Source organism: Solanum stenotomum, chromosome 6 (assembly GCF_019186545.1).
Source record: "Solanum stenotomum isolate F172 chromosome 6, ASM1918654v1, whole genome shotgun sequence".
NCBI lineage: Eukaryota > Viridiplantae > Streptophyta > Magnoliopsida > Solanales > Solanaceae > Solanum > Solanum stenotomum.
Window position 1 is genome coordinate 27,925,296 of NC_064287.1, and position 10,497 is coordinate 27,935,792.

At 39.3% G+C, this 10,497-nt stretch overlaps 1 non-coding gene across 1 annotated transcript; it reads left to right on the forward strand.

The window, feature by feature from the left end:
- The first annotated feature begins 2,316 nt into the window (after positions 1-2,316).
- On the forward strand, positions 2,317-2,422 carry LOC125869495 (small nucleolar RNA R71). Its single transcript, XR_007446857.1, has one exon. It is a non-coding gene; the product is annotated as a small nucleolar RNA R71 (small nucleolar RNA).
- The last annotated feature ends 8,075 nt before the right edge of the window (positions 2,423-10,497 follow it).

The window sequence follows — 10,497 nt, forward strand, 5'->3', positions numbered from 1 at the left end:
AACTTCTAACAACGTTCTTTGTGTAGAGAAGAGTCATAGCTAGGATTGGGGAAAACTCAAGGATTCTTTGGAATTCAATTTAAAATCATCCTAAATCAGTTAAATAATCCATAAAAAATGTAAATCAATCCTTTAAAACAACTTTGAAAGGAATCCATGGGGTTGAGTTCAAACCCTAGCTTTTGAAGATTTCTAGAATTGAATTGAAAGCTTTTGAGAGGGCTTCATGGGTGATAGCTACCCATGGATGAAAACCACCATACCTTAGGTGTAGAAACCCACGAAATTCCTAAGATAAAGATTCCATCTTCAAGCCCCTAGGTTGGTTTATTTATTGGTCTTCAATGGTGTTCTTGGAGAGAAGACTTTGGGAGGGAAAGGGAATTGGGTTTTTGGTTTGGAGTCTTGACTTGTACTGAATTGCTGAATTAGTTTTGGGTCCTATAAGTTTATATAAGTCACTAATTAACCACCTAAACGACCTACCATAACACCCACTTATTTAACTAATTAAAATCTAACCCCCAACTAAACTAAAAACTGCCAAAACAGTTCCCATCTACTCCTAGCCTTCCATGGACCGTAGATCAATCTACTGGACGTGGTTGGCCTCCGGGATTTGGGACTGTGGCTCTAAATGCTGCAGGATCCAAGAAAATTGAAGTATGGAACCACGAGGTCCATCCACGGACCGTGGTATGGTCTACTGCGCATGGTTTGCCACCACCGATCACCACTAAGGAGATCAAACCATGGTGTCCAGGCAGCTTTGGGGGACAGTTTTGGGGTCCTCCTCAAGGACCCCTCAAGTGGTCTTTGGGGAGTCGTACCAGGATGTTTAACCTCTAAACATGTTTTTCTAAGTATATTAGTCACTTCTACAAGTTTTCACCCACATACAACACTCCAAACTTCAACGACAAGACCCTTAGAACTCACTAGTTCAAATGGCTAGTTTCCGGACGTTATTGTCATTTCTTGACGTTTGTCCTAAATTTTCTCAAACTAAACTTGAAAATCCATACTACAATATTTAATAAAGTTTACAACTTCAACTCACATGTGAGGCTCTAGTTTCACCTACTAGATTAGGTCAAGCTTCCGTTCGGTCTTACTAGTTTTTACGGGGTGTTATATCCTCTCTCTTTTTTATCATCTCCTTAGTCATAATTGCACTAAAACTATGGGAAAATTCTATTCTCTCGAAATCCAAGCTCATTTTCTTTGTGACTAATTCCTTCATAAACTTGGCGTAACCCGGTATTTCCAACAATGCTTCCACAAGGGGTAGATTAATTGATAATGTCTTGAACACCGATAAGAATTTCTCATCCTCATTCTTATTCTTTAGACGTTGGGGAAATGGGGGAGATATTTTGGGTAAAGGTTGCATGACTTTTGGCATTTGACGATGTTACTCCATTTCGTTCTGTGGTTCTTTGGCAATGCCTTGATGAATAGGTGTCTCTTGTTTCTCCATGAATTTGTATTCTTCATGCGTTTGAGCTTCTTCATTTCCCGTCACATTACCTATTGCTACCTTTCCATTCTGAGTAACCACAACCAGCCCTCTATCGTCATCTTCCATTGTCATCTTTGGTTTCAATTTCTCCGATAGTAAACTCAACTCCCCTTCAAGTATCTTAATAGGATAGACATGAGAGTTCACTTTACTATTCAATGATGAAAATTCATCTTTCATCCCCTTCAACAAATCATCCAAACCTTCAACTTTATCAAGTATGCGTGACAACAAATCATTTACCCAGGTACTACTTGCACTCCCTTTTGATTTTGGGCTCTCACTCGAATGAGTGCGGTTCTCATCATGGTCATCTTCCCTTATCCAATAATAACTTGCTCAGCCCAATATTGATAGTATCTCATTTCCTCTTCTCCCTTGTGATAGTTCCAACCTTGATTCCCACCTCGCTGTATATAGTGTGGGTGGAAATCCTCCTCACATCTCTTGGAGTTCCAACCTTGATTCTCCCCCGGCCATGAGTAACCAGAAAAAGAACCCTCCTCAATTCTAAACACTCCACATGTCCCCTTCATATGCTCTTGTAGAACTTCCATTTGGGTCAACATCTTCTTGATTTATCAAGTTGTTCTTGTGTCAATCTAAAACAAAATGGAGAGACTTGATCCTCTTGTGTGTACCAAGCTTTATTTATTTTAGTCATGTCATCAAGAAGAAACGAAGTCACCTCAAATTATTGTATCATTATTCCCCCGCGTACCAATTGATCATCCACTCCTTTATTAACCGAATCAAGACTCCAGTAAAAATATTGGAGTAATAAACCGCTTGGTATCCCATGAGTCGGGCATTTAAGTAAGAGGTTCTTAAACCTCACCCACGTTTCATGGATGTGTTCCCCTGCTATCACTTGAAACCTTGAATATCGTCTCTAAGTTTCATAATCCTTGATGAAGGAAAGAACCCTGTACTGAACACTACAATCAGTTCCTCCCATGATGCGATGTAATTGTTTGGTAACTTGGCTAACCATTTGCTAGCTTACCCTGTTAAGGATAGTGGGAATAATCGAAGCCGAATTGCATCTTGTGACACATTCTTGAACGAAAATGGGCTGCATACCTCTATAAAATTTCTTACATGCTCATTCAGGATTTCATGCTCTAGTCCACCATATAGTCCCCTCATTTGGAGGAGGTGAGGAGTTGTGCTAGTAACTTCAAATATTGCATTTCCATCAGCTTGTGATGTGCAAATTGCACACATTGCACATGCTTGAGTTGGGTTGTAAACGCTATTGATATCATCGATACCGTCCCGATGACCTGCTTAACTATCATTCATTTTTTCTTCACTCATTTTTACTTCTATGTGGTCCAAACGCACTTACACCAAGCACCCTAATACAACTCAACTACAGCCAACCAATTTAAAAGTGTCAAACTTTCGATCAAAGAACTCTAAGTAATGCTACTCCCTGGCAGTGGCGCCATTTTGATAACATATCAACGACACTTCATCCAATCCTAATTGTCTACGATCGCTAGTTAGTATAATAACCCAACTGAATGAGTTGAGATCAATCCCACAGAGAGTAGCTTTTCCTTCGAATTCAATTATAGAAGTTTAACAACAACTCCTTCAACTAAACTCTTACTACACCTTTTCGGTTTAAACTTCAGATTTCAGGTTGGAGTTATCAATCTAATTCAACACTTAACTCGGGAAAATCAAATTGTGGGGTAACACTTGGGAAATTGACCAACCAATCATTGAATTCAACTTAGTGGATGAACTTTGATGCTCATAATGGGATAAAGTGTCGTGAGTAGGTAGGACTATATGTAAAGTAATTTTCTCTCGAACAATTTCTTGATGTTTGTTGAATTCTCTCAAACTTCAACACTAAAGAGAAGATCCACATCCCTTGTCCTCATCAAATCTACTCTCTCGAGCTAGATACAAACGAAAGATTCCATGATTCACCGTTTCAAGCTAAAATCATGGAGACCCACTACTAAGGATGCTGAATTTGCGACTTTGGCTCTGCACTTCTCTCTCGAACAAGCACAAACACTGAACTTGATACACTAGTCATGCAAGATGACCTCAAAACACAACAACAAATCAGACCCACTTCAAATTAACCCCATTAATTGCAAATCAATGACACCCACTTAGTAAAATTTACCAATTGATCACATGGTCAAAACCCCAAGAAGAGGTTTTAGCTAATCATAGTAAAAAGAAGAAAATCAATATCCAACTTGTCTTCCATAGCTGGTTATAGATGAAAGTTCATATTTAGAAATAACTACAAATCTCCTCTATTATAAAATCTTTAAGAAAGCCTTATTGAAATCTCTAGAAAACCACTTCTAGCAGTGTTCCTTCTCGCAATCTTTTGTTCCTCATGTTTCCAATACCCTTTCTTTCTAGCAAAAATCAATTAAAATAAGTCTGATGTGTGACTATTTAAAACCATTTGGCGAGGTATGTAGGACTTCACCGACTGTTTGGCAACTGCCGATTGTCCTTCATCTCGCCTTCATATTTCACTTCTTCTTGGTCCAGCTACTGTAACTTTAGGCGATCCAAATTAGGATCGTCGAATGATTCCGGGAATCACCCTTTTTCCTTCTATCTTGCCCATCATGAAGTGTTTGAATTTCCCTCAGCATTTTTGGCGACCTGGTCATTCCTCGCCGGATGGAATTTATGCTTGCCGAAGTTACCCCCAATTTAGCTCCAGCATTTTGTAACTTTAGGCAGTATTGTGGTAACTTGGTGATTCACCGAGTGATATCGGCTATCACCAGGACTTCCTTTCTTTATTCCTTTAGCTCACTTTGTTCCTTTATGCACATTAGTATCCATGCTTCGTTCCCAAATACAAATACCTGAAAATTAGGGATTTTACATCAGTTATTGGAACAAAATAAACATTTGAAGACACTAAATCTATCCATAGAAAGCCCTAAATAAGTCCAAATCGTGCGCTTATCATCATCTTTCATGTATTCCATCTCAATTTGATGAATGTTACAAGACAAGGAAGGAGTAATGTCGACATCCGTCTTTGCCAAAAAGGGCACACCCGCTCAGTGAGACAAAGCGTTGATTAGAAATAGGAATGGCAATGAGGTTTGATTTTACTTGGGCCCTCATAACCATCTCCTGTGCAATGATAGACCTATGTTCAGTCTCTCCCGGTCAATAATACATCTAAAAGTGCAGCCTTTCGATGACAGAGGATAGACTCATTTTGCAAAGGCATTAGAGTGCTAATCATGAATCCAAACCAGTACCGAGCCGCAATGTTTAAATCCTTCTTCGCAATCACAACTCCCATCTCTATCCATGGGGAGTGGCATCACTCAACAATAGGGAAAGACACCCCTCCAAGTTGTCCAATGTCTTGGTTTTGACCTTATCAGTCGAAGAGTATAGAGTCTGTGTTGTGCAGTCCAACACATCATTCATATCAGTCTCGCTGCACTTCACCCTCTTAACCTGCACCTCAAGAAAATCAACTTGTGCCATCAACCCAGTTTTCTTTTTCCATTTCAGAATCAATCGTGCATAGCCCTCATAGAACTCCCGTACCCAGGTGGGCACACATAGACTCTGGGGCTATGTAAATTGTTGGAATTTAGGTAAGCACAACGTCTGCCACACAACTAGATATCTGTCCACCAGACCATCTGTGGACAACCGCTTCTCCTCCCCAATAATTCGCAAGTCAGTGACTTTTAGATGATTCATGGAAATAAGAGGATGTGTTAGGGCTTGGGGAACTTGAGGTGCCACAGATACTGGAGGTGTTGGAACTGTTGGAAGTGTTGGAAGACAAGCCAATGGATCATGAACTTCTTTAAAACGTAGATGTACGTCTCGTACCAATGCCTTCTTATCATCATCAATGTGAGCCACACTATATATGGACAACGTACTAAGAACATCAGCTACTACATTTGCTTTGCCTGGGTGATAAATGACACTCATATCATAATCTTTCAATAACTCAAGCCACCTTCTTTGGCGAAGATTCAAGTCTTTTTGACTAACCACATATTGCAAACTCTTGTGATCGGTAAAAAGATCAACATGGACTTCATACAAATTGTGTCTCCTAATCTTTAGAGCAAATACGACCGCCACTAATTTAAGGTTGTGAGTAGGATATTTTTTCTCATGTACTTGAAGTTGCCTTAAGGCATAGGAAATAACTTTCTCATTTTGCATTTGGACACACCCAAGCCCAATTCTCAAGGCATCACAATAAACCACAAACCCATCCGTCCCTTCCGGTAAGGTTAACACCGGAGCAGAAGTGAGTCTATCCTTCAACTCTTGGAAATTTTTCTCACAAAGGAGAGATAATAGAGGAAAATCCCTCAACGAACATTCTCTAATAATCGGCCAAACCCAAAAAGCTTCTAATATTTGAAGGTGATAGAGGTCTAGGCCAACTCTTGACTGCATCCGTCTTCTTAGGATCCACCTCAATACCTTTATTGGACACGATATAACCAAGGAAAGCTACATACATTAGCCAAAATTCACATTTACTAAACTTTGCAAAGAGTTGTTGGTCCTTTAAGATTTGTAATACGATCCTCAAATGATCAATATGCTCATTCTCACTTCTTGAGTAGATCAAAATATCATCGATAAACACGATCACAAACATGTCAAGATATTGTCTAAACACTCGATTCATCAAGTCCATAAACGCCGCCCAAGCGTTAGTCAGACCAAATGACATTACTAAAAACTCATAGTGACTATATCGGGTTCAAAAAGGTATTTTAGGAATATCTTCATCTTTCAACCTCAATTGGTGAAAACTCGATTAGAGATCAATTTTAGAGAAATAACTTGCACCTTGAAGTTGATCAAACAAATCATCAATCCTAGGGAGAAGATATTTGTTATTTATGGTCACCTAGTTCAATTGTCGATAGTCAATTCACATTCAGAGTGAACCATCCTTTTTCTTAACAAACAACAACGGAGCATCCCACAGAGAGATACTCAATCGAATAAAACCTTTATCCAATATATCCTTCAATTGTTCTTTCAACCCCGTAAGTTCAACTAGAGCCATTCTATAAGGAGGAATAGAGATAGGTTGAGTATTTGACAGAAGGTCAACACCGAAGTCTATTTCCCTTTTGGGAGGAATATCGGGTAAATCATCGAGAAATACATCTGGAAACTCACTAACAATGGGGACCGACTCAAGACTAGGGACTTCGAAATCCATATCCCTCGCCCAAACTATATGATAGAGATACGATCCACCCTGGTCAATCGTGGTTTATGGTCTGGGACTTGGTTTTTAAACCATGGACCTATAGAGCGCAAACCATGGATCGTGGACCCAACCACGGGGCGTGGGTCCTTGTCATGGCTCTGCCTTAGGCAGTCTTCCCCATAGTGTCCATCCATGAAGCCCACCAACGAGGCATGGGTCTAACCACGGGGCGTGGTTGGCCCTCGTGAGTGATACTGCTGGTTCTAGAAAATGGCTAGGTTCTTTCCTTAGGCTACGAGGTGTTACAAAATTAAAGATGTGTAATCTTTTGTACAAGAAAAAGTCGATGCAACATAAAAAAATCAATAGTTTCAATTATCAATATCAAAAGGGGAGATTTAGTAACAACTTACAAACAAAAATAATTAACATAAAATTTAAAAGGTTAGACAAAGGACCTTAGTAGTGAGAGCAATCGAATACTAATTTCTCCGAATGGGTAATTATTATTTGCTTTAAGTTGTTGAATCTCAATGGGTAGCATATATTGTAATTACAATAGCCATTTCTCAATCAACTATCATGTTTCAAGCAAGTTCTTCTAAACCTTGACAAGCTTAACAATACAAAGCAATCAAATTCCTTAATTAAATCCACTTTCTCAAGCTGGGTTGTAAATAAACAAATCAACAAAACTATCAATCAGTCATTTTACTCTAAGCATCTTTCTCAAGTAAACATAGAGAGCTAAGCTAGAAATGAATTTGTAACTTTAGTTCATTAATGAAAACATGAATAAACAATTGAACCCATTTCAAAACAACATTAAATTCAGCAATTAACAATACCCATAAGCTAATTTATTTATTCAATTACATAATCACACCCCTAAGGGAAGGGGTTTTAGCCAAACATAGCACAAAGCAAGAAGTCGTTACCAAAAAGATTACCCATACGAATTGTTAACAATATGCAATGTTCAATGCCAAAATTAAGACTAGAATCCTAAAATCACAAATCCAAGCTCAAAACCTCTCCAAGAGTATTCAATAATGTAGAAAAATGTAAAAATCTCTCAAAACTGAGTAATACATTCTTTGTCAACTACTTTTCACTTTTCAAAAAATGAATTTATATGTCTCCAAAGATTTCCCAAAAAAATGAGCACGAAGATTAATTGACAACATTAGTCGGGATAGGCGAACGACTCAACGGTCTACTGAAATACATGCCTTCTCTCCTTTTGTCTATAATTATGCGTCCAATAGTCCTAGAAGATTTGGCGAGCTAAGTCGTTGTCACCGTTCCATTAGACATATCACTGAAGTGTATTTTCACTCGCCGAATTGGCTTGATACATGAGCTACTTTGCTGGAAGGTTTGGCGAGCTAGAAGCTCATTCGTCGAGTCGCCAAGTGGATTTTGTGAGCTCCAACTTCTTTTTTCTTCAGCTTTTCCAACTTTTTTGCTCCATTGTGCATCGTAATGTTCTTGCCTAGTTATTAAGCTTTCATTGCTGCATATAAACACATTAAACATTAGTTATGATCATAAAATAGGCATTGAGGAGACTAATTCATTGAATAATGAGTCAAAATTCAAGACTCATCTAACAGGCAATGCTTGAGCCAGTTATTGAGACCCCAGCTTGGGGTTGGGATCGAGCCTGAGCTAGAGGTTGTGTTCGTGGAGTGACACCAGTTAGAGGTCATGCCCACGAAGTGGCACCACAAAGAGGCTTTCACACAAAGGTCTCTCCCAAGCCAGAGGTTGATGAAAGAGAGGACCAGATTCCTCCATAGTATGCAAGCACACCATTGCTTCAGAATGCCTTATTAAACATGTTGGTGTGCTCGAGAGCTTTACTCACCGTGGTGGTACGCCAGTCATACCACGAGATTCACATACTAGAGTGGGGGCTCATACCCAAAGAAGCATAAATTTCTAATGGCTCAAGATCCAGTGGGTCAATCACCAGTTGGTCCCGTGGTTGAGATTGTCCCGGCATCGACACTTAGGGTCAAAGTGGTACCTTAGTTATTTTGACAGAAGATGAGCACCACATGTATGTGAGGTTTCGAAGATGGATCCATCATTGTTTCAGGGTTGAAAGAGAGATGCACATGAGTTCTTCACCACTTGGTAAGAGTTCCTTGAGATTGTGGGGTTAGCTGAGTCACATGGAGTCTGGTATGCTACTCTCTAGTTATGTGGGCAAGTGAGAGAGTGATATAGGGTTTATTGTGGGTCCTTGACAATTGGATCTCCACTAGTGACTTGGGAGATATTTGCTAGTGCTTTTTATGAACGCTTTATTCATTTGTGCGTGACAGAAGACACTCGCCTATGATTTAAGAGTTTGACACAGGGTAGCCTCACTATAACTAACTATAAGTCTTACTTCTATCAGCTATCTAGGCATGCCCTATCCATAATCCCTAATAAGGCATAGCGAGTTCACATATTTGTGAGGGGGTTGACATATTCCATCTGGTTGGCTTTGTTTAGATCAACTCATGATGGGGCTTCTTTCAAATCCATTGTGAGCACCGCCAAGAAGGTGGAGTTGATAGAGAGAGAGAGGGGTTTAGTGACCATAAGAACCTGTTTAGATTGGCTTAAAAGTTGGGAAAACTTACTTTAAGTCATTTTTAGTTTTTGGAAATGCTTGCCAGGTTAAAAATAAGATAAAATGACTTTAAAAAAGTTAAATATCAAAAGTGGATTCCCCCTATTTTTTTACTTTTTAACTTAAAAGTCATTTACGTTTGACTTTTTATTTTTTGACTTAAAAAACTACTATATTAAGCCAATCAAAACGGGTTCTAACATGGCCTATTCATCTTGTCAGTTTTCTAGTGCCTCATCTAAAGGTAGGGGATTCTATAGAGGGAGTGGCTCCTTCCGGCATTGGGGACTAGTTCATGCTTCTATGCTAGCATCTGAGGTGGTCAGGGAACTTAGTGTTCTCACAACACATGTCATGGTTCATATTATTCACAATAGCAATCTGTGAGGTGAGATAGTTATAATGGTCCTTCAAGTTCATCAAAACAATATAAGAGTAAGAGATTTTGTTGTAGTTATGTAGATCCTGATCACATGATTTGGAAGTGTCCTATGTAGAGGGGTTGAGGAAGACTAGTCCTTCAGTCCAGACTAGGTCACCAAGACCACAGGACAGAGGCTAGGGTAGAGTTCAGTCTGGCAGTGGCGGTAGGACTTCTAGTAGTGGTGCTACAAAAAAATAGAGTGGGGGTATAGTTACCACCCATACTGGATGTGGTAGATGAGGTCAGTGTGATGAATTATAGAGAGAACCGTGGCTGAGGATTTTGATGTAGTTATTATAGATATTGTCCCAGTTTTCTATCGATCTGCATCTTTATTGTTTGATCCAGGGCCTACTTCCTGATATGTTTCTTTTGCATATTTTGCAGCTGGGTTTGATATGATGTGTGATAATATGTTTGTGCATGTTCAAGTTTCTACATGTGTGCGTGAGCCCTTAATGGTGGTCGAGTGTATCAATCATGTCTTGTTACTTTGTCGGGGCATGACACTTGAGTAGACTTGATCATTCTGGGTATGGTAGATTTTGATGTCATCTTGTGTATGGATAGACTGTCTCACTATTATGTTATTTTTAACTGTAAGGCTAAGACTCTGACCTTAGTTTTGCCTTGTGTTCTAAGGCTTGAGTGGAAGGGTTCTAATTGTTCTTACCTTACCAGGGTTGTTTCTTTCATCCTTG